At 40.5% G+C, this 25,710-nt stretch overlaps 1 protein-coding gene and 2 pseudogenes across 3 annotated transcripts in view; 1 reads left to right on the top strand and 2 right to left on the bottom strand.

The window, feature by feature from the left end:
• ASI (agouti signaling protein) overlaps positions 1-25,710 on the top strand; it is a 93,513-nt gene that overhangs the window by 15,887 nt on the left and 51,916 nt on the right. Inside the window, exon 1 of one of the 3 annotated variants that reach the window (XM_071080911.1) lies at positions 16,099-16,323. The exons of the other annotated variants lie outside the window; for them this stretch is intronic. The gene's annotated coding sequence lies outside the window, so the exon portion shown is untranslated. Of the gene's footprint in view, positions 1-16,098; positions 16,324-25,710 lie in introns of those variants that run through there. 3 annotated transcript variants of the gene reach the window in all.
• LOC112429249 (exportin-T-like) lies at positions 11,807-23,226 on the bottom strand (annotated as a pseudogene).
• On the bottom strand, positions 23,223-25,594 carry LOC105496522 (exportin-T pseudogene; annotated as a pseudogene).

Here is a 25,710-nt window from a genome sequence, read left to right as displayed (position 1 = left end):
AATTAAGAGACCAGATTCAGGTCTTGCATCTGCCTATAACTACCTGTGAGACTTTAATCTATGTATTGACCACCTCAGGGGTTCCATCTTCCTATGAATCAAATGGGAAAACAAAGACTCGCCTCCTCTAGTAGCAAGAATTCTTGTAGATACCATGACAGGTTAAAAGTATTTGCCATAGCCGGGGAAGAGAGAATGGGTTCAGACCCTTGATGTTGTGGTAGCTAACTTTTTTACTTGATTGATTTTTTTTTTTTTTTTTTTTTGTGACGGAGTCTCACTCTGCTGCCCAGGCTGGAGTGCAGTGGCATGATCTCAACTCACTGCAACCTCCGCCTCCAATATCTGCTTCTGTATTGCCTCAATATTAAATAAATTCAAGCAATTCTCATGCCTCAGTCTCCCAAGTAGCTGGGACTACAGCCACGTGCCACCACACCCAGCTAATTTTTGTATTTTTAGTAGAGACGGGGTTTCACCATGTTGGCCAGGCTGGCCTTGAACTCCTGACCTCAGGTGATCTGCCCACGTTGGGCTTCCAAACTGCTAGGATTACAGGCGGGAGCCACCGATCCTGGCCATTGCTTAATGTTTTAAATCTTCATCTTCCATTTTCCTGGGCTCCTAAATGACCTGGATACACTTTTATTTTCTTTTTTATGTATTTATGGATGGATGTATGTATTTATTTATTTTTCAGAGACAGGATCTCCCTCTGTCACCCAGGCTGGAGTGCAGTGGTATGATCATTGTTCACTGCAGCCTTGAACTCCTGGGCTCAAGTAATCCTCCCCCTCAGGTTCCCAAGTCGCTAGGATTACAGGCACACACCACCATACCCAGCTGATTTTTAGATTTTTTGTAGAGATAGGGTCTTGCTGTGTTGCCCAGGCTAGTCTCTAACTTCAAGTGAACCTCCCACCCCAACCTCCCAAAGTGCTGGGATTATAGGTCTGAACCACCATGCCTAGCCCCTTATTTTCTTGTAAGTTTTTATTGATATAAAATACACTTACAGAAAAGTGTTCATATCGATGAATTTTAACTATGTGAACACACTCAGAAAACCAGAATCTAGATCTAGAAACAGAGCATTACCAGCACCCAGCAGGCTCCTCATTCCCTCTTCAAGTCCCTGACTTCTAACACCATAAATTAAGTTTTGTCTGTTTGGGGGCTTTATATGTGTGTGTAGGGGTTTTTATGCCTGACTTCTTTTGCTTAATATTAGGTTTGTGAGATTCATTTATGTTGTCTATGGTAATATTTTATTTGTTCTCATTATTGTGTGGTATTACATGAATTAATACCACAATTTATTTATCCATTTGTTTATCCACAATTTATCTACAATTTACACGGATAAATGCCACAATTTATTTATTCATTGTCTTATTGATGGACACATGGAGTGTTTGCAGTTGGGGGCTATTACTGAACAGAAGCACTAGGAACATTTGTGAATGCTTTTGAGTGCATTTCTATCTAGAAGTAGAATTGCTGAATCATAGGACATGTGTGTTCCGCTTTTACAGATATTGTCAGTTTTCCAAAATGATTGTATCATTTTACACTCCCATCAGCAATGTCTGAGATTTGTTTTTTCTTACATCCTCATCAAGAGTTGGTATTGTCTGTCTTTTACATTTAGCCATTTTGATGGGTGTATAGTGGAATGCTTCTTTATTTTAATTTCTATTCCTTGAAGAGTAATGAAGTTTAGCACCTTTTCACATATTTATTGGCCTTTTGACTATCCTGTTTTGAGAAATATCTGTTCGGATTTTGAACCTGTTTCTCTACGGGGTTGTCTGACATTTTTATTGACTTGTAAGCATTCTTTAAATGTTGATATGAGCCCTTTGTTGTGTACATGTTGCAAATACCATATCCCACAAGGCTATGTTGAGTCACATTGCAGCTTCAGACAAAAAAATATATATATATATAGATTCCTGTGTTTATTTTAAATTTTGATATTTTGTTCAGCATGGATTTTTTTGCATTACATTTGATTTTTTTAATATTGCATCAAATTTTTATTTCTCCTGATTACTGAGTTTTTTTTTGTCACCCCCTTAAAGAACTGTATCCAAGGCAAGAGCCTCACTTGCCTCCCTGCAGTCCTGGCCCGTCTCATTCTGTATCTTGCATTTTCATGCTCTTTATAGAGTGTTATTTGATGAAAAGGAGTTTCTAATCTAATGAAGTCCAAATGTTCAAGCTTTTCTTTTAAGATTAGTGTCTTTTCATTTGGATCACATTTATACAGTTACAAAAATAAAGATTTGATTTTGGTCATTCTTCAGATGTTTGGCTCTGAATGAGTTAAGCTGAAGTAACTGGCTCCTTTTTTAAAATGTTGTGCCATCATTTCACCTGATGAGCATTCTTGGCGCCTGCTAGATATTGTTAGGTCCTGAGGCTGTAAAGAGGTCTTCAACAGGATGTAAAGCAAACTTAATTGTAATTACCTTATTCAGCCCATTAAGAAATACAGTACTAAAGTTTTATCTCTAGTCTCTCAAATTGGCATCCCTCAAATTGGCATCTGGTAATGTACATTGTGAGGTAGACCGATAATCAAATGACAGTGCAACATCTTACCAAGAAGTAAATATGACCTGAGTGTCCTATAAATAATGTAAGAGCAGGTTTTGAAGTTTGGAGAGCTGTTTTCTCATTTCACATACACTTGCCCCAAATTGTAGTTTTTGAAGTTGCATGCATTATTACATTAACAAGCATTTTGTGTGTATGTAGTAGTTACTTTGTACTAAGAGAACTTGCTTTGGGGTGCAATTAAACAATAAACTGATTTTATTTGGGAGAAACAGGGAAGGGTGCACTTACTAGCAACGTAAGCATAATTTTTCAGCTTTTGCCCTTAAAGTTTTAATTAAGGTTTAAATTATAATTCAAAAATGTTAGACATTCTGTATCTTTTTGTTCAGCATGGCTTTAATCCCCCCCCCCCTTATGGTTTTTTACATTTGGATACACAGTTTATGCTTTTTAGATTTTGGTTGCTATTTTGTCAAAATAAGTGTTAGCTGTGTTTCAAACTTGATTTTCTTTCTTTCTTTTTTGCCACCAGAATGTCTTATTTAAAAAGAAAGCTAAAAGTATACTTCTAAGTCAGAGCTTCTATTTTGGTGTAAAAGTTTTTACTTTTTTACTTTTAACTTTTTACTTTACATTGAATATAGCCAGACACCCAAGAAGTCTGATGGCCACCTGAGTGCAGGTGACAAGGACCTGACAGAGTCCATGTAGGGCTTTAGATTTGGACACACAAGAGTTGATAACTTCCTTGTGAACTCCTTGCCTGATCTAAACTCAATATGGATTCTGACTGTGTTTGAGTGATCATCTTCAAGGTTAAACCTGTTGGCAGTTACCCCTTTTCACAAAGTGCACAGTGGGAATCGAGAATCTGTAGGGTTAATTTTGGAGCAGTGGCTTATACCATTCACCTCTTTCATTTTTCTTTTTTTCTGACTTATCTCACAGATAATGAGACCTTAATAACAAATAGGCGTGAAAAAATTTCACATTGAAATGATACAAACATTTGATGTAATAAAACTTTGTTGGCTTGATATTTCTTTTTTTTTTTTTTTTTTTTGAGACGGAGTCTTGCTCTGCCGCCAAGGCTGGGGTGCAGTGGCCGGATCTCAGCTCACTGCAAGCTCCGCCTCCCAGGTTTACGCCATTCTCCTGCCTCAGCCTCCCGAGTAGCTGGGACTACAGGCGCCCGCCACCTCACCCGGCTACTTTTTTGTATTTTTTAGTAGAGACGGGGTTTCACCGTGTTAGCCAGGATGGTCTCGATCTCCTGACCTCGTGATCCGCCCGTCTCGGCCTCCCAAAGTGCTGGGATTACAGGCTTGAGCCACCGCGCCCGGCCGTTGGCTTGATATTTCAAGGAACTGAAATCTAGCAATCTTACTGGAGAGACAAGAATTGGTCTCCAGCTGCCTTTGATATATTTGGGTGTGAGTGGAGCCGGAGCCATATACCTGGGGGGAACGTGGTTTGTCACAACAAAGAGGATTTTTTTTTCTTCAAACTCACATGTGGCCTAGGTTTCAAATTCTTTGCCGCAAGGCCGATTTGCTTACATTAACTGGAGTTCTGTAGGAGATACTGGTGACCTAAGCTAAGTTGCACTCAACATACTCAGTGTCAAGCTAATGAGGTTCTGTTATAAAGCTTCTACTTTTAATCTGAGAGAAAACATGTTCAGGGCTTCTAGAACACTAAAAATTTTGGCTTAAACAGTGTTCAGTATGGTGTCAAACTTCCAATGGAATTCAAATTCACATAATCTGAAGTTTGTTCACAGGTTATCCTAATAGAATAATTCTTCATTTTGTTCTATTGAGCTGTCTTAAGGATTTGTTTCAAACAGCTAAGTTACTTGATTAAAAGAATGATAAAATTGTAAAAAAAAAAAAAAAAAAGAAAAAAAAAAAAAAGATTAGTGCCTTTTTAAAATCCCTTATAAGAAATTTTGTCTTACCCAGTCTTAAAGATATTCGATCTTATATCTTCTAGACAGCAAGCACTGTCCACTTGAACTTTCTGCAATAATGGAAATATTCTATATCTGCATTGTCCAAGATGTAGCCACTGAATGGCTATTGACTACTTGAAATAGCACTAGCCACATATGGCTATTGAGCAACTGAAATGGTACATATGGTCTACGGCCATACCACCCTGAAATATTTTACAGATATTGTCAGTTTTCCAAAATGATTGTATCAATCTTTTCTGAAATAGTACATATGATGAAATGAATTTTAAATTTTATTTACTTTTAATTTAGATTAATTGTGGTGAATGGCAATGTAGTTCTGTTAATGTTGTTGCACCTGGAATTGATTTTCAGGTATCATGTGAGGTCAAGTTTCCCTTTTCTTAAATTCTGTATGGATATTCAGTCAACCCAGCATCATGTACTGAAAACACTATTAATTTTCCACTTTATTAATCCATTGTCTATCTAATATGTGTGTGTTGTTCTGGAATCTCCATTCTTTTCCATTTGTCCATAAGTCTATCTTTCTGCCACATGCACCCTGTTTCCATTTCCTGCAACTTTGCAATAAGTTTTGATATATGGTAGAATAAGTCCTTCATGTTTCTGGTCTTCCCCAAGATTGCCTTGGCTATTCTTGAACTTCTGTATTTCCACATAAACTTTATGATAACTTTATAAATTCCAGCCAAAAAAAACCCTGCTGGAATTTTTATTGGGATTACATTAAATCTGTACATCGATTAATATGAAAGTCTTTACAATACTAATTTTTCTGATTCATGAATATGGTATATCCCTTCACTAGTTGAAGTCTTATTAAAATTTTTTGATAATGTTTTATAGTTTTCTATGTAGAAACCTGGCATAACTTTCATTGGATTTATTCCTAATTATTATCTATTTATTTTATAAGTGGCATATATATGCATATTTTATATATATATATTTTTTGAGACACAATTACACTCTGTTGCCCAGGCTGGAGTGCAGTGGCATGATTTTGGCACACTGCAATCTCTCCCTCCTGGGTTCAAGTGATTCTCGTGCCTCAGCCTCCCAAGGAGCTGGGATTACAGGCACCTGCCACCATGTGTGGCTAATCTTTGCATTATTGTAGAGACAGGATTTTGCCATGTTGGCCAGGCTGGTCTTGAATGCCTAACTTCAAGTATTCTGCCCACCTCGGCCTCCCAAAGTGCTGGGATTACAGGAATGAGCCAATGCACCCAGCCTTATAAGTGGCATATTTTAATTTTAGTTTTAATTAATTAATTTCTTTTTTGAGATGGAGTTTCACTCCTTTTGGCCCAGGCTGGAGTGCAATGGCACAATGCTGCCTCACTGCAACCTCCGCCTCCTAGGTTCAAGCAATTCTCCTGCCTCAGCCTCCCAAGTAGCTGGAATTAGAGGCACACGCCACCATACCCGGCTAATTTTGTATTTTTAGTAGAGACGGGGTTTCACGATGTTGGCCAGGCTGGTCTCGAACTCCTGACCTCAGGTGATCCACCCGCCTTGACCTCAAAGTTCTGGGATTACAGGCGTAAGCCACCATGCCCAGCCATATTGGCATGTTTTAATGTTCATTTTTAGTTGTTTGATACTGGCATATTGACATAATAATTAAAATTTTGCATTTACCTTGCATACAGCAACCCTACTCAATTAACTTAATAATTCTTATAGTTTATTTATAGATTCACAATCATGTAGTGGAGTGTGTAGTGATTTCTTTCAGATAGTTGTTTTTTAAATTCTTTTTTTTTTTTTGAGATGGAGTTTTGCACTTGTTGCCCAGGCTGGAGTGCAGTGGTGCAATCTCGGCTCACCGCAACCTCTACCTCCCGGGTTCAAGCGATTCTCCTACCTCAGCCTTCCGAGTAGCTGGGATTATAGGCACATGCCACCACGCCGGTTAATTTTGTATTTTTAGTGAAGATGGGGTTTCTCCATGTTGGTTAGGCTGGTCTTGAACTCCTGACCTCAGGTGATCCACCCGCCTTGGCCTCCCAAAGTTCTGGGATTATAGGCATGAGCCACTGCTCCTGGCCAGTTTTTTAACTTCTTTTTCTTGACTTAATTGGACTGGGTAAAACCTTAAGAACAATGCTGAAATAAAAGTGAAAATAACAGGCATCCTTATCTTAGTTCTGATAGAAAGAAAGCACTCAATAATTTCAGTTAAATATGATGGTTGCTGTAGTTTACTTTTTGTAGTTACTCTTTATCAGATTGAGGAATTTTTCTTCTAATTCTAATTTGATATAATTTTTAAACATTAACAGATGGTGAATGTTATAAAATGCATTTTTCTCATTAATTAAAATGAGCCTGTGATATTTACACTTTATTCATTTTATTTATTTTCTTCTTTTATGGATAGGTAATAGTTGTACAATTTATGTGGTACATGTGATACTTTGATATGAGCATACAATGTGTAATGATCAAATCAGGATAATTGGAATATCCATCACCTCAAGCATTTATCATTTATTTGTGTTGGGAACATTCCAAATCTACTCTTCTAGTTACTTTGAAAGGTACAATAAATTATACTTAATTGTACTCAACCTATTGTGCTACAAAATACAAGTGTGTCTGGAATTGGTGGGTTCTTGGTGTCGCTGACTTCAGGAATGAAGCTGTGGACCCTCACAGTGAGTGTTACAGTTCTTAAAGATGGTGTGTCTGGAGTTTGTTCCTTCAGTTGTTCAGATGCGTCCAGAGTTTCTTCCTTCTGGTGGGTTGGTAGTCTTGCTGACTTCAGGAGTGAAGCCATAGACCTTCGCAGTGAGTGTTACAGCTCTTAAGGGCGGCACGTCCAGAGTTGTTCGTTCCTCCCAGTGGGTTCATGGTCTCGCTGGCTTCAGGAGTGAAGCTGCGGACCTTCGTTGTGAGTGTTACAGCTCATAGAGGCGGCACATCTGGAGTTGTTCATTCCTCCCGGTGGGTTTGTGGTCTGGCTGGCTTCAGGAGTGAAGCTGCAGACCTTCTTGGTGAGTGTTATAGCTCATAAAAGTAGTGCGGACCCAAAGATTTACTTCGCAGTAGCAAGATTTACTGCGAAGAGTGAAAGAACAAAGCTTCCACAGTGTGAAAGGGGACCCAAGCAGGTTGTCACTGCTGGCTCAGATGGCCTGCTTTTTTTCCCTTTTTTGGCCCCACCCACATCCTGCTGATTGGTCTGTTTTACAGAGTGCTGATTGGTGCATTTACAATCCTTTAGCTAGACACAGAGTGCTGATTGGTGCATTTACAATCCTTTAGCCAGACACAGAGTGCTGATTGGTGCATTTACAATCCTTTAGCTAGACACAAAAGTTCTCCTTGTCCCTCCCAATTAGCTAGACATAGAGTGCTGATTGGTGCATTTACAATCCTTTAGCTAGACAGAAAAGTTCTCCAAGTCCCCACCTGACCCAGAAGCCCAGCCAGCTTTACCTCTCACAAGGTCTTATTTCTTCTATTCTAATTATATTTTGTTTTGATTTGATTTTTGAGACAGAGTGTTGTTCTGTCACCCAGGCTGGAGTGCAGTGGCACCATCTCGGCTCACTACAACCTCTGCCTCCCAGGTTCAAGCGATTCTCCTGCCTCAGTCTCCCAAGTAGCTGGGATTACAGGTGCCCACCACTATACCAAGATAATTTTTTTGTGTGTGTTTTTAGTAGAAACGGGGTTTCACCATGTTGGCCAGACTGGTCTCAAACTCCTGGCCTCAAGTGATCTGCCTGCCTCAGCCTCCCAAAGTGCTGGGATTGCAGGTATGAGCTACCACGCCTGGCCTCTAATTGTATTTTTGTATTTATTAACCAACCCCACTTTATCTCTTCCTCCCTACTACCCTTCCCACCTTCTCAAAAACACCATTCCATTCACCACCTTTCTGATAACAATTTTTTTAACTCCACATGAGTGAGAATATGTGACATTTATCTTTCTGTGTTTGCCTTATCTAACTTAACGATGACCTCCAGTTCCATCCATATTGTTGCAAATGACAGAATTTCATTCTTTTTTAATGGCAGAATAATATTCCACTGTGTACATATACCACTTTTTTGGTTTTTTTTTTTTTTTTTTTTTTTTTTTTTTTTTTTTTTTTGAGATAGTCTCGCTCTGTCACCCAGACTGGAGTGCAGTGGCATGATCTCGGCTCACTGCAACCTCCACCTCCCGGGTTCAAGCTATTCTCCCGCCTTAGCCTCCCGAGTAGCTGGGATTACACGCGCAAGCCACCACACCTGGCTAATTTTTAAATTTTTAGTAGAGACAGAGTTTCACTATATTGGCCAGGCTGGTCTTGAACTCCTGACCTCGTGATCCACCCGCCTCGGCCTCATAAAGTGCTGAGATTACAGGCGTTAGCCACCGCTCCTGGCCCATATACCACATTTTTAAAATCCATTCATTTGTTGATGGACACTTAGGTTGATTTCATATCTTGATTATTGTGGATAGAGCTACAATAAACATGGGAGTTTTTTGATATACTGAATTCCTTTCTTTTGGATATATACCTATCACTGAGATTGCTGGATCATATGGTAGTTCTATTTTTATTTTTTTGAGGAATCTCTATATTGTTTTCCATAGTGACTGGGCTAATTTATATTCCCATTAACAGTATACAAGCATCCCCCTCTCTCTGCATCCTTACCAGCATTTGCTATCTTTTAAAATTTCTTTTCCTTCCTCCCAAACGTTACTGCTGATATTTTCTGTCTTTTTGATAATAGCCATTTTAACTGGAGATTAGATGAAATCTCACTGTGGTTTTGATTTGTATTTCCCTGATGATTAGTGATATTGACCATTTATTCATATGCCTGTTGAATCTTTGTATGCCTTCTTTTGAGAAATGCCTGTTCGTTTTTAAATTGGATTTTTTTTAACTAGTGAGTTGAGTTCCTTACATATTCTGGTTATTAATCCTTTGTCAGTTGACTAGTGTGTAGTGTGTATTTTTTCCCACTCTGTAGGTTATTTCTTCACTTTATGGATTGTTTCCTTTGCTGTGCAGATTTTTGCCTTAATATGATCCCATGTGTCCATTTTTGCTTTGGTTGCCTGTGCTTTTGAGGTCTTACTCAAGAAATCTTTGCCCAGACCAATACCCTCAAGCATTTCCACAATGTTTTCTTCTAGTGGTTTCATAGTTTAAGTTCTTACACTTAAATTTTTAATCCATTTTGATTTGATTTTTGCATATGGTGAGAAATGGGGGTATGGTTTAATTCTTATTCATATGGATATCCAGCTTTTCCGGCACCATTTATTTATTTATTTTTATTTTTATTTTTTTGAGATGGAGTCTCGCTCTGTCGCCCAGGCTGGAGTGCAGAGGTGCGATCTCAGCTCACTGCAAGCTCTGCCTTCTGGGTTCATGCTATTCTCCTGTCTCCTTCCAAGTAGCTGGGACTACAGGCACCCGCCAGCATGCCTGGCTAGTTTTTTGTATTTTTAGTACAGACAGGGTTTCACTGCGATCTCAATCTCCTGACGTTGTGATCTGCCCGCCTCGGCTTCCCAAAGTGCTGGGATTACAAGTGTAAGCCACCACGCCTGGCCTCCAGAACCATTTATTAAAGAAATTGTACTTCCCCTAGCATATTTTCTTGGTATCTTTGTCAATAATGAGTTGACTGTAAATATGTAGATTTGATTCTGGGTTTTCTATTCTGTTCCACTGGTCTATGTATCTGTTTTTATGCTAGTGCCATGCTGTTTGGGTTACTATCACTTTGTAGTATAATTTGAAATCAGGTATGTGATGCCTATAGTTTTTTTCTGTTTGATCAGGATAGCTTTGGAATTTTAGAACTTTAATAAATATTTTTATGAAGAATATCATTGGTATTTTTGTTTGTTTTGTTTTGCTTTTGAGACAAGTTCTCCCTGTCACCCAGGCTGGAGTGCAGTGGTGTGATCACAGCTCACTGAAGTGTCTACCTCCTGGGCCCAATTAATCCTCCTGCCTCAGCCTCCTGAGTAGCTGGGATTACAGGTGTGCACCATTACTCCTGGCAAATCTTTTTATTTTTTGAAGAGACAGGGTCTTACTGTGTGCCTAAGCTGACTCAAACTCCTGGGCTCAAGTGATCCTCCCATCTTGGCGTCTCAAAGTGCTGGAATTATACACATGAGCGATACACAGCACCTGGCCTTCATTGGTGTGTAGATAAGGACTGCATTGAATCTGTAAATCACTTTAAGTAGTATGGACATTTTAACAATATTGATTCTTCCAATCTATGAACATGAGATGGCTTTCCATTTTTTGGTAACCTCTTCAATTTCTTGAATCAATGTTTTATAGTTTTCATTGTAGAGATCTTTCACTTCTTTGGTTGTTTATTCCTAAGTTTGTTTTGTTTTGTTTTTCTGTAGCTATTGTAAATGAGATTGCTTTGTTTTCTTTCTCAAATGGTTCACTGTTGAAATACAGAAAAGCTATAATACTAATTTTTGTATGTTGATTGTGTATCCTGCTACTTAATTTGTTTATCAGTTCCAATAGTGTTTTGGTGGAATCTTTAGGCTTTTCTAAACATAAGATCATATTGTCTGCAACCAAGGACAGTTTGGACAGTTTCCTTTCCATTTCAGATGCCCTTTGTTTCTTTCTTTTGCATAGTTGCTCTGGCTAGGACTTGTAGTACTGATGATAGCAGTGGCCCATCTGGAGCGGCTGCTGCCATCATTCCAGCTGCACATTGCACAGAGCCGGCAGGAGCCAGCAACAAGTGGGAGCCCTACCCCTTCCAAGTTGGTGGAGTGGGAGCTCTCCAGGTGCAGCTGCTGCACCAAGTCGTGGCTGCAGACTCAGGCCTCTCACTCCACAGAGCAGGCAGGAGGCCTGCCCTCACGGGTGCAGCTACAGCTGCCCAAGTCGTGGCTAGTGACCTGGGCCTCCCTGTGCTCTTGGGTGGTCCAGGAGCAGGCAGGAGCCCCACCCTTCTGGGTGCAGCTGCAGTCACCCAAGCCACAGCTGCAGAGCCAGGCATCTCTGCACTCTTGGCAGCCTGGGAAGACACCCCCCACCCCCCACCAGGCTCAGAGAAGTCTGCTCCCACGGCCTGGCCTCTCCCTGCACCCAGCACCCACTCCAATCTTGGAGTAAGGTTGGGACTGGGCCCAGGCAGTGTTGCAACCCAGCCGGGTGGGCACACATTTGAGGCAGTGTTGACATGACAGTCCCCTGCTGCCTTGGGCCCCTCTGGATTTGGGGCACCAATGAGAATGGGAGGGAAGCTAAGGAGGGGCTGAGGGCAGCTTGGTGTTGGCCTGCAGGTGTCCCTTGGCATGATAACCTGGATGTCATGGACAGCAGTGGGAGGCAGACAGGCTCCTGGGTGGAAGGGAGGGCCTGAAGGCTGGGAGCCTGCTTGCCAGTCCCACAGACCAGAGTGGGAAATAGTGGTGCCTTTTCCCAGCCCACCCATGGCTTCCCATGGACCAATCGGTGTGCACTTCCTCACTTTTGAGACCCATTTCAGCCAGAAAAGCCCCCAATTCAGCCAGAGCTGAGCAGATTTTGGGACAACCAGCTGCAGAGAGGAGCTACCCACTCCAGGGCCTCCTCTGAGCCACTTTGTCACTCAGTAAAGGTCCTCTTCACTTTGCTCACTCTCCATTTGCCTGCACATCTCATTCCTCCTGCACGCAGGTCAAGAACTCAGGACCTACCAAATGGTGGGACTGAAAGAGGTGTAACACAAACAAGACTGAAATGCCCCTTGCTCACCACATTGAGGGTGAAGAGAAGGAAAGAAGAACTGTGGCCCTTTAGGGAGCCCAGACCTGGGAACTCCCTGAGCCGGCGCTATGACTTTGTCTTTGGGGCCCTGTGACTCCTGGAGTCTCCAAGCTTCTGGGAGCCACCACATTCCCCAGTGGCAGGCGTGGAAGCTGCTTGCAATGTGCATGGTCCAGTTGCAGCCTCACAGAGTCAGCACCCACATCAGTACCTGGAGCTGCCTGCCCCATGGCAGCAGCTGACATGCCTGACTGTGCGCAGTGGCCAGACCCCCATGCTTGCTCACTCACACACCTGCTGCCACTCCATGCCTGGCTTGCCCTTGGCAGGCGTGGGATCCAGGCCCTTAGTGTGGGCTGAGCACAGCCTGCCAGGCTGAGTGGGCAGAATAAGACCAGCAGGTCTGAGCAAAACTCAGGCAAAGGTGCCACCAGCCACAGAGGTTCCCAGCCAGAAAAGCAACACCCCAAGGATCCTGCAACAGTACTAGGTTGAATGAAAGTGGTGAAAGCAGTCGTCCTTGTCTCGTCCCAGATGTTAGATGAAAGGCTTTCAGTTTTTCCCCATTTAGCATGCTGTTAGCTGTGGGGACCTTATTCATTTTATGATGAACCACAGTGACTGATTTGTTTGAATGGTAACTTAATCTTGTATTCCTGGAATAAACCCAATTTGGTCATGGAGTATTAGTCCTTTTATATATTGCTAGTTTGGGTATGCTAATATTTTGGTTAAGATTTTACATTTATATTAATTTTAAAATTTGACATGTAATTTTTCTCTTGTAGTGGTCTCTCTCTTTTTTAAAGAGACAGGTTTTGCTGTGTCACCAGGCTGGACTATAGTGGCTTAGTGGCTTGACTATAACTCTCTGCAACCTTGAACTCCTGAACTTAAGCAATCCTTCTGCCTCTGCCTCCCAGGTACCTAGGACTACAGCAGCATGCCACCATGCCTGGCTAGATTTTTATTTAATGTTTTATAGAGACAGGGTCTCACTGTTGTTGCCCAGGCTGATCTCAAACTCCTGATCTCAAACGATCCTCCCAGTTTGGCCTTCCTCAAATGATCCTCCCACTTCGGCCTCTCAAAGTGCCAGAATTATAGGTATGAGCCACAGTGCCCAGCTTCTCTTGTAATGTTCTTATTATGGTTTGATATAAAAGTCATGTTAGTGTCATAAAATGAGTTGGAAATTCTATCTTATTTTAGTTCTCAAGAAGAGTTTGAATAAAATTGGTATTTTTTTCTCTTTGAATGTTTAGATCAACCCACTGGTGAACAACATCCAAGGCTGTCACTTTCTTGGTGTAGAAGTTTTTGTTCTTGTTTGTTTGCTTGCTTGCTTGTTTGTTTGTTGAGACAGAGTCTCGCTCTGTCACCCAAGCTGGAGTGCAGTGGCATCGTCTCGGCTCACTGCAACCTCTGCCGCCCGGGTTCAAGCAATTCTCCTGCTTCAGCCTCCCTAGTGGCTGGGACTACAGACGTGTGCCACCATGCCTGGCTTAATTTTTGTATTTTTAGTGGAGATAGGACTTCACCAGAATGGCCAGGCTGGCGTCAAACTCCTGACCTCCAGTGATCTTTCCACCTCGGCCCCCCAAAGTGCTGGGATTATAGGTGTGAGCCACCATGCCCGGCCTAGAAGTTTTAAGTTATTGATTCAGGCTAGGTGCAGTGGCTCATGCCTGTAATCGAAACACTTTGGGAGGTCGATGCAGGAGGATTGCTTGAGCCTGGGAGTTTGCTTGAGCTCAGGAGTTCAAGACGAACCTGGGCAACATGGTGAAACCCTATCTCTACCAAAAAAAAAAAAAAAAATACAAAAATTAGCTGAGTATGGTGACACACACCTGTAGTCCCAGCTACTTCGGAGGCTGAGGTGGGAGAATCACTTGAGCCTGGGAGGTTGAGGTTGCAGTGAGCTGAGATCACGCCACTGCAGTCCAGCCTAGGTAGCAGAGTGAGATTGTGTCAAAAAATTTTTTTTTAATTTAAAAAATGAATTACTGATTTTATTTCTTTCAGATAAGGATTGTTCAGATTTTCTCTTTTTTCTTATGTCAGTTTAGGTAGTTTGCATTTTTCCAGGTATTCGTTCATTTCATCTAAATTTTCAGGTTCTCTAAAGAGATATTCAGAATATTCTCTTATTATCTTTGTTATATCTACATAGTGACTTTTTAATTTTCTATTACTGATTTCCATTTTGTGTTGAGAACATATTTTGTATGATTTCTGTCCTTTGTAATGTATTTAAGCTTGCTGTATGGCTCAGTGCATGTTCTATTTTGGTTCTATACACACTTTAAAGAATATATATTCTGCAGTTGGTGAGCAGTGTTCAATTAACTCAGTAAGGTCAAGTTTGCAAATTATGTTAAGTCTTTTACAGCATTAAATATTTTTATCTCTTTATTACTGTGGGAGGAATATTAAAATCTCACATTTTAAAAAGTGGAATTGTCTATTTTTCTTGTAGTTCTGTTCATTTTTGCTTTATATATTTTGAGACCATGTTATTAGCTACAAATACATTTGGAACTGTTATATCTTGCTGTTGAGCTGATTTTTTTTTTTTTTTTTTTGAGATGAAATCTCACTCTGCTGCCCAGGCTGGAGTGCAGTGGCACAATCTCTGCTCACTATAACCTCCGCCTCCCAGGTTCAAGCAATTCTCCTGCCTCAGCCTCCCAAGTAGCCAGGATTACAGGCACATGCCACCACACCCGGCTAATTTTTGCATTTTTCTGTGGATATGGGTTTTCACCATGTTGGCCAGCCTGGGTTTGAACTCCTGACCTGAAGTGGTCCACCTGCCTTGGCCCCCTCAAAGTGCTGGGATTACAGGCATGAGCCACCATGCCCAGCTGTGATTTTTTATTGTTATGCAGAATCCTCTTTATCTATAGTAATGCTTCTTTCCTCAAAGTTTACTTTGTCCGATATTTGTTCATCAGCTTTCTTTTGGTTTGTCTTTTTAGGTTATATCTTTTTCCATTCTTTTACTTAAAATTATCTAAATCTCATAGTTAAGGGGTATATTTTATAAGCAGCATAAAATTGGATTTTGTTATCCAGTCTGTGGTAGTCATAATAATGCCCCCCTCCAAGATGTATTAGTCTAAGTTCTGCAAAGAAACAGAAGAAGATATACATATATATTATAAGGAATTGGCTTATATGATTATGGAGGCTGGCAAGTTCTAAATCTGCGGAACTGATGTCCTTGTTTGAGTCTGAAGTCCAGAAGCTGCTGTAGAAGCAGCAAGAGCCGATGTTCCAGTTTGAAGGCCATTTATCAGGAGAATTATCTTTTACTTGTGGGAGGATCAGCCTTTTATTTCGTTCAGGCCTTCAACTAATTGTATGAGGTATGTCCACATTTCAGAAGGCAATTTATTTTACTCAGTCTAATGACCGAAATGCTCATCTCATCCAGAACACCCGCACAGAAACACCTAGAGTGATGTCTGACCAAGTATATGGGTACCTCATGGCCTAGTCAAATTGATACATAAAATTAACCATCACAATGGCGTAAACCCGGGAGGCGGAGCTTGCAATGAGCTGAGATCTGGCCACTGCACTCCAGCCTGGGCGACAGAGCGAGACTCCGTCTCAAAAAAAAAAAAAAAAAAAAAAAAAAATTAACCATCACAGATATCTACGTTCTATCCCTGGAAACTGTGAATATGTTATCTAATCTGGCAAAAGGCACTACACAGATGTGATGAAGGACCTTGAGATAGGGAGATTATGCTGGATTATCTGAGTGTCCTTATAAGTGAAAGAGGGAGGCAGACAGTCAGAGCCAGGGAGAGATTTAAAGATGCTACACTGCTGACTTTGAAGATGGAAAGATCTATGAGGCAAGGAACGAAGATGGCCTCTAGAAGCTGGAAGAGGCAGGGAATAGATTCTCGCCTAGAGGCTCCAGAAAGAATACAGCCCTCCCAACATCTTGATTTTAGCCTATGAAATCTATTTTGGACTTCTGACCTCCAGAACTGTAAGATAATAAATTTGTGTTGTTTTAAGCCACTAAATTTGTGGTAATTTGTTATAGTAGCCATAGGAAAGTAATGCACAGTCTGACAATGTTTAATTTTAACCCATTTACATTAATGTAATTATTTATTTGAACTTAAATATATCATCTTAGTATTTGTTTTTATTTGTCCCACTTGTTTTATGTTTCATTTCCTTTCCTTTTTTCCATATTTTGGACTAATTAATTTTTAATTTTATTTACCCTATTAGTTTATTAGTTATACACAATTTTTTTTTTTTTTTTAAACTGGGCACCCTGAAGGCCAGGTGCAGTGGCTTATGCCCAGCACTTTGGGAGGCTGAAGCAGATGGATCACTTGAGCTCAGGAGTTTGAGACCAGCCTGGCCAACATGGTGAAACCCCATCTCTACAAAAAATACAAAAAATCAGTCAGGCATGGTGGCATGAGCCTGTAGTGCCAGTTACTCAGGAGGCTGAGGTGGTAGGATCACTCAAGCCTGGGAGGCAAAGGGTGCAGTGAGCTAAGATTGCACCATTGCACTCCAGTCTGGGTGACAAAGTGAGACCCCATCTCAAAAAAAAAAAAAAAAAGGACGTGATCCTTTAAAATGGGTGCCCTGGAAATTACATCATGAATCAAATAGAAACTTTTACTATTTCCCAGGCAATGCAAGGACCTTAAAACCCTTTAAGTTCAATTACCACCCAACAGACACACACACACACATGCGTGTGCATACGCATTCTCTTTGTGTTCTCATTGCCATATATTTTTATTTTATTTTATTTTATTTATTTATTTTGAGACAGAGTCTCACTTTGTCACCCAGGTTGGAGTGCAGTGGCAGCGATCTTGGGTCACTGCAACCTCCGCCTTCCGGGTTCAAGCAATTCTCCTGCCTCAGCCTCCTGAGTAGCTGGGACTACAGGCCTGTGCCACCATGCCCAGCTAATTTTTGTATTTTTAGTGGAGACAGGGTTTCACCATGTTGGCCAGGCTGGTCTCGAACTCCTGACCTCAGATGATCTACCCACCTTGGTCTCCCAAAGTGCTGGGATTACAGACGTGAGCCACCGTGCCTAGCTTCATTGCCATATATTTTCATTTTATATATATTTTAAGTTCTACAAAATGTTGTTATTATTGTTGTCAGTGCTGTTGTTTTATACAATCATCATTAATTAAGATTTACCCACTTTTGTTAACTTAATGTTGTTCTATATTTCTTTTTTCAGTTTTGTGCTTCCATTGAGATAATTTTCTTTCTGCCTAAAAAATACCATTTAGCATGTCTTTTAATATAGGTCTATGGGTGACAAATTTTTCTCAGGTATTATTTGTCTGAAATTGTCTTTATTTCCACGTTCATTTATGAAAAAATGTTTTTGCTGAATGTAGAATCCTAACTTAGTTATTTTCTTTCATTTTGAATATATCATTCCATTATTTTCTGACTTATGTTGTTTCCTTTGAGAAATTAGCAGTCAGTCTTACTTTTTGATCTTTTGCAAGTAAACTGGCTTTTTTCTTGTGCTACTTCTAAGATTTTTCTCCAAGTCTTTAGCTTTTTATAGATTTACAGTCATATGCCTAGGTGTACATTTATCCTGCTTGGGCTTTGTGGCATTTCTTGAATCTGTAACCAGATAAAGATATCAAGTATATAAAGCTTTGGTACATTCTCAGTAATTGTCTTCTCAACTATTGCTTCTGTCCCATTTTCTCTCTCTTATCCTTCTAAGATTATAACTGCTTACTATGTCCTATATGACTTTTACATTCTTTTCTGTATTTTTCATCATTTTGTAACTCCATGTTTAAGTCTGTGTATTTTCTTCTGAATTTTCTTTCATTTCACCAATTTTGCTTTAAGCTGAGTCTAATTTATTATTAAACTTTCCTAATAGATTATTCTTTAAATTTTTATTTGTAAATAATTTCAAAACTTAAAGAAAAGTTGCAAGACTAGTAAGAAAAATTGCACAAACTCCCATACACCCAGTCTCTGATTGTTAATACTTTGTCTCATTTGCTTTATTATTGTATGCCTGTGTGTTCACTCTCTCTTTCTTCAAATGTGCACACACATGCATGCACACGCACACAATTTTTTTTACACATACAATTTGAGAGTAAATTTCATACATACACATTATGACCCTTTTCTACTAAATATTTCATTGTGAATTTCCAAAGAATAAGAATATTATCGTAAGTAACCATGATACAGTTGTCACTTCTATAAACTTATTTAGTATATTTTAATATTGATGCAATACATTAGCTACTGTCTATTTTACAATTTTAACAATTAACCCAATATTGTCTTATATAGTATTTATTTTCCTTCATTACAGTCTCCTTTAATCTGGAGCAGTTCCTCAGCTATTCTTTGTCTTTTATGACATTGACATTTTTGAGGAAAAAAAAATTCTTCTTTTGTGTGATAGAATTCTTTTTGTTTTTTTTTTGACAGAGTCTTGCTCTGTTGCCCAGGCTGGAGTGCAGTGGTGCAATCTCAACTCACTGCAAGCTCCGCCTCCCGGGTTCACGCCATTCTCCTGCCTCAGCCTCCCGAGTAGCTGGGACTACAGGCACCTGCCACCATGCCCGGCTAATTTTTTGTATTTTTAGTAGAGAGGGAGTTTCATCATGTTAGCCAGGATGATCTCGATCTGCTGACCTCGTGATCCACTTGCCTCAGCCTCCCAAAGTGCTGGGATTACAGGCATGAGCCACTGCGCCCAGCAATAGCATTCTTTTAATTTTGAGTTTATCTGATGTTTTCCCACCTGCCCTTATTAATTTTGATCGTTCCATTGAGATATTTCCATACTTTACCCTTATAACTAATAAGCAATCTGTAGGGGAAATAGTTTAAGAAGATGCATATATCTTGCATGTATTGATGATTCTTACTTGAATCAATTCTTACTATGATGGTTGCAAAATTAAGATTTTCCAACTCCAGCACTGCTTTTGAGTGAGTGTAGGACTTACCAGTCAGCGCTTGGCACACTACTATAAGCAAGAATCCTCCTAGAATGTTTATCCCCTCCAAAACCCACTTTAAACTTAGTTGCCATTGTAACAGTGTCAAGAGGTGAGACCTTTAAGAGGTGATTAGGCCATGAGGGCTCCACCCTTGTGAATAGACTAATACTGCTATCATTATTGCAAGGTGGGTTCACCCTTCTTGCTCCTTCTCCATCATTTCTTTATCCTTCTGCCATGTGATGCCTTCTACCATGTTATGACATAGCAAAAAGTCCCTCACCAGATGCCAGCCCTTCTATCTTGGACTTGCCAGCCTCCAGAACTGTGAACCAATAACTTTCTTTTCATTATAAATTACCTAGTCTGTGGTATTCTTTTATAGCAGCACAAAACAGTCTAAGACAGAAAGTTGATGCCAGAGAGTGGAGTGTTGCTATAACCAACACCTGAAAAATGTGAAAGTGGCTTTGGAATTGAGTCATAGGTAGAGACTGGGACAGTTTTGAAGTGAATACTGAAAAAGTCTGTATTGCCATGAACAGAACATTAAGGGCAATTCTGCTGAGGGTTCAGAAAAAGAGGACAGCTATAGAGAAAGTCTGAAACTTCTTAGCAATTACCCAAGTGATTTTGATCAGAATGTTGTTAGACATATGGACAGCAACAGCAATTCTGATGAGGCTGAGGCAGGAGAATCACTTGAACCTGGGAGGTGGAGGTTGCAGTGAGCAGAGGTTGCAGTGAGCAACCTCCAGCCTGAGCGACAAGAGCGAAACTCCATCTCAAAAAAATAAAGATTTTCTCTGTCTTCATACATGTCTGCTTCCCCTTTGACCTTCTCTATCAAGTTATGACACAGCACAAAAATCCTTGCCAGAAGTCAGGGCCATGTCCTTGAACTTCCCTGCCTGCAGAACTATGAGCTAAATAAACATCTTTTCTTACATGAAAACAAAATTTTTAAGTAAAATAAAAATAAATAAACTTATTTTCTTTATAAATTACTCAGTCTTGGATATTCTGCTATAGCAATACTGAAAGGACTAAAATGGACAGTTTTGCTTGTTCTAGAACTTAATATAAATGGAAACATACATTATGTATTATTGTGATCTGTCTCATTTTACTCAACATAATGCTTTTGAAATTCATCCATGTTGTTACTTATATCAGTAGTTCATTCTTATCAGTTATAATATTTCGTTGTATACCACCATTTATTTATCCATTTTCCTATTGATAATCATTTAGATTGTTTCCAGTTTTGAGCTATTATGAATAGTGTTTCTGTGAATATATTGTTCAAGTATTTTTGTGGACATATATTTTGTTTCTCTTGGGTAGATATGTAGGAATGAAATTGCTGACCGTAGGATAGGTGTATATTTAACTGTATAAGAAACTGCCATTCAAGACCAGCCCGGGCAACATAGCAAGACCCCATCTCTATAAAAAGAAAAAATAGCCAGATAAGGTGATGTGCACCTGTAGGCCTAGCTACTCAGGTGGCTGAGGTGAGAGGATCAGTTGAGCCCAGGAGATTAAGGTTACAGTGAGCTATGATCATGCTACTGTACTCCAGCCTGGGTGACAGAGCAAGAGCCTGTCTCCAAACAAAACACACTAAAAAGCTCTGCCAGTTCTCTAAAGTATTTGTACCATTTTATGTTCCTATGAGAGTTCTGGTTGCTTTACATCTTTGCCAATATTTGGTATTGTTTGCCTTTTATATTTTAGCCAGTCTAGTGGTATCATATTGAGGTTTTAATTTGCATTTGTCTTAAGACCAAGAAGACTGGCATTTTTTTTTTCATATCCTTATTAACCATTTGTTTATGTTTTGTGAAGTGTCCAAGTCTTTTGCTCATTTTTCAGCTGGCCCATTTATGTTTTATTATTGACTTGTTGTTTATATGCTCTATGCTCTTTTGCCAGATACATATATTAGAGGAACTTTCTCCCATTTCTTTCTTTTTTTTTTTAGATTTCACTATGTAAAATTTATATATATAAAAAAGTATAACACTGGAGCCTAAAACCATTCTCTTTTGTAGAATACATATTGGCATTGAAACAGTTTAAACAAATGAAATGGCTATCTATAAAAACTTAGTTTTGTTTGTTGTATTCCCCGCATACTTTGTGTGTCTTCATACATAAAGAAAATTTTCAAACATTTTATATTCAGCAATTTTTTAAAAAGTACAGTTTTTCCACTGCTGTGGTCTTTATAAAGGACTTTACTTAAATTTTCAAATAAAAAAGAATTAAGGTTCTAGGATAACTGTGTGTCTTTTAAGAGCATCTTTATACAGAACAATTTGGACTGGCATGCAGGCAACTTCTTTTGTTGTTTCATAGCTGTATTAGGAAAATTACACCCATTTGACAGAAAAATCCCAAAACATATACTGCAATAAGCTCAAAACAATGTGAAAAAGACCAGTGTGAATGACACACAAAAATCGCTTTTTTATAAATTAACTGGGATTCCTCATCAGGAAGTAGACACAGGGAAATCCAGTCCTTAGGGCTTTGCTCTCTGGAAGAACACCTTTAAGTAATTTTTTTTCTTTTTTTTTTTTTTTGAGACAGAGTCTCACTCTGTCACCCACAGTGGAGTATAGTGGCGCAATCTCGGCTCACTGCAAGCTCTGCCCCCTGGGCTCATGCCATTCTCCTGCCTCAGCCTCCCAAGTAGCTGGGGACTATAAGCGCCCGCTACCACGCCCAGCTAATTTTTTGTATATTTAATAGAGACAGGGTTCACCATGTTAGCCAGGATGGTCTTGATCTCCTGACCTCGTGATCCACCCACCTCAGCCTCCCAAAAGTGCTGGGATTACAGGCGTGAGCCACCATGCCCGGCCTTAAGTAATTTTTAAAAACTTTAGCATCAGACTGCCGAAGTGCTTGACAAAACTCCTGAATTATTTCTGGAACCGCTTGCAAGGAGGGCAGGTATTCTTGTTGAAGATACTGAACACATTCTGGGCCTCGTTTGAGATGAATTGTTTTCAGTGTCACTGCACACTCAGATAAAGCCAATACTGTTGGTGCATCTGCCAGGTCAAAGGTTTGTTTTAAAGGTGCTAGGACACATGCAGGGACAATGTGCTTATAAACAAAATCAGCAAATCCCACTGGTCCATCTTTACCTCCCCAGAGTTCTTCCAACTTTGAGAGGACGATAAAACATGTTTTCTGTGCAGTTGGATCTGGATATTCCACTGCTCCTTGGATAACAGTAATCAGCACTTTTCTACATTCTCTGCACCTTGATTTGCTGTAACTTCGCGCATCCCACTGCCTGGGACTGTTCACAGGAAAGCAAAGTAACTCCTTCGCAACATCTGCTTCTCTAAAGCAGCAGACTGGTCATTTTCTTCCGCTGGCCGGAGCAGCACTTCAAAAACTGCATGAAGCAGGGGCATGAACATCTGTCGTAAAAACGGGGATACCTGTATCTTGAATTTGTCCGTAATCTGGTTGATAAGAGGAATGAACTCCTGGAGGTCTTCTGCTTCACAATCTTTGAGCATATGTTCTGAAGCAGATGGGATGAAAGGAAGAACTTCTTCCTCCGGGCAAATAATCATTTGATGAAGGAAAGTACGTACTCCACTTCTGAGAATACCCTTGTGTAAGGGACAACTGAGGGCCGGCCAGAATGTCTGTAAACAGTTCAGATAAACTTCGGAATGGCCACATTGTTTCACAGTCTGCTTGTTGCTGAAAGCGTTACTGGTTCGACTTGCAAATCGAACAGCATGGTTGAGACAGTCTGCTAGAGAGGCTTGCCTTTCTTCATCTTGTGCCAGCATCAACTTTTCTAACAGAATTTTAAACTTTTCCATTAGTGGAGTCAACAGATTACTCATTAAGGCTTGTCTCCATTCTGCTGGGTATCACTATTAACAATCAGCATTCTTGGCCGGGCACAGTGGCTCAAGCCTGTAATCCCAGCACTTTGGGAGGCCGAGACGAAAAAATCAGCATTCCAGCTGTCTCATAAATAAAAAGTTGATCATCGCTGCTCAGTAAGGACTGGTGGCCATTCTCAGGCGGAGAAAGCTCTAATAAATCTTGTATTCTATTCAAAATATCCTCAATGAAAGGATTCATTTGCTTATTGAGAGATCTGACAAATCTAGAAAACCGGTAAGCCGTCCTGCTCCGAACTTTTGCACTGGAATGCCGCAGACCTCTGTGATCTAAGAAAGCCATTAGTACACATGGAATGTGCTGAGGTTCAGCTATGAAAAACTTTCATATCTAACAGTTTCGAAGAACTCCAAAGTCACAGATGTATGCTGATAGGAACTGATTCCTGATGTTACCAGAGTTCACATCATATCCTGCAAACCACTAGCTTTTGAAACATCACCTGAGAAGTGAGCACCATGAGATACTGGAAGAGCTTCTGCCAACATATACAGCAATCTTATTGCTACTTCAACTTCCATAAACCGTGTAGTCTGCCAATTCTGCAGTGTAGAACTAAAAACTCTGTGAACAGAGGCCAGCAGTAACTGGTGAAACTTGAGCAAGCCTGTCCAACAGTAACTTCAGTTGTTTTCTATATTCTACAAACATGGCTTCATCTTCACCCTCATTTTCAAAGTTATATTCTTCACCATAAGTCAACTTTTTTCATAACGGCCAATATGATTGCCTCTACATTAGCTTTTTGCTGATCCGAGAGCACTGTAAGCTGTTTCAAAATATGAAGATAATCATAACAAAATCCAATAATATTAGAAGAAATATCATCATCCTCATGAATTAGTAGCTGCAACATCAGTGCCACTTTTGTTTCAATAGCTTGTAGTGCCTCTTGAGTATTCTTAATATCCCCATTCTTAACTAATTTACTCCAACTAACTATCAATGACTGTCCCATTTCATTTACCAGCTTAGAAAATCTGGCCAGGAAGTCAACATCTTCCTGGTCAATGCTGAAAAACCCAGCGGACTGTAATACTTGATACAAAGATTCTACTAGTTTCATTTTATCAATAGGGTCCATTCCTTTATTTACAACTTCAAATAAACAGTCACATGCTTCTTCCCATAGAACTTCTATTGACATCTGACCTAGCCGCATATTTATAAACCTATCATTGGCTATAAGGGATGAGTCTATCTATCCAAGACACATAAGCCCCCACTACTTCAAGGCACTGATAGGTCACTTCAGAATTAGTACACTGATAATTTTGTAATATTTGGTACCATGATTCCACCAGATTTGGAATGCACTGTTCCCTCATGGTATCTTTTATGAGAGTATTCCTACGAGCCTCCTCTGATGTATGCATGCACCACATCACGATCCAACAACTCTGAATCAATAGGCATGAGGATTTGCAGGTACAGATCTACTCCCCTTGGATTTAGATCCACTACTGAGAGAATGTAAAAAAAAAAAAAAAAAAAAAACTTGGGCCACTTAGTGAGATATTCTGTTAACAAAAAGCAAGGCGAAGACTTGGGCGGCTTTATTTCGTATGAAGGTCTTCTCTGGTTGGGGATTCAGCTTCTGAGCTTGCAGCCGTGATACGAGCGTCTCCCTAATTAGTTGTTGTTGAACAGTGGTTAGTTCTGAATATTTCTATTTAACTTGATGTTCCAGTACTTGAAAGCAGAAAAACTTTACATGATCATCTGGGCTAGAGCTTCAGCACACACCTGCCAGGCATCTGGGGAAATCTTTAACTTCTCAAAATAGGCCAGGGCCCTTTATCTAAAGTCTGAATCAGCATTTGGATTTAGCCCTAATAGAGCCTGTTCATCCGTCCTTGCTGCTATACTTGGAGTCTTCTGGTTATAATAGGCGTGCCCTCTGATCCCACCGAGGAATTCGTAAACATCTTCCTTAGGAATTCGTAAACATCTTCCTTATCACTCCATCTGGCCTCCCAGCCTGCACTCCAGATGGTCAGCCAGCGGAGCTGCACGCAGAGAGCAGGGACAGCGGCCCTCGTCCTTGTCACCGCAGTCCTCGCCACGGCCGCAGCGCCAACGCCAGGGACGGAGCTGGCCGGGACTGCGCGCCCCTCGTCGCTCCGCGTCCCCTGGCACCTTCTCTTGCGTGATGCCGGGCAGGCAGGCAGGCAGGCTGGCAAGCAAGCAAGCGGGCAGGGTGGGCGCCCAGGAAAGGAAAGAGCGCAAGAGCGGCTGACACCGCCGCGGTCGCCGCTGAGTCAGCGGGAAGCGAGCTCCCCAGGCGGGTGCAGCGCTGGCAGGCGCTGGCGCCAGCAGTCTCATGGAGAGTGCCCGCGTTAGCCCGCGGGCTGGGGCCGTCTCCTGTCTATTTCTTACTTATTCCTTTCAAAATGGTGTCTTATGATAAGCAAAAAAATTAATTTTCTTGAAGTCCAATA

This window comes from Macaca nemestrina, chromosome 15 (assembly GCF_043159975.1).
Source record: "Macaca nemestrina isolate mMacNem1 chromosome 15, mMacNem.hap1, whole genome shotgun sequence".
Taxonomy (NCBI): domain Eukaryota; kingdom Metazoa; phylum Chordata; class Mammalia; order Primates; family Cercopithecidae; genus Macaca; species Macaca nemestrina.
This window is presented reverse-complemented; position numbering and strand designations above follow the sequence as displayed.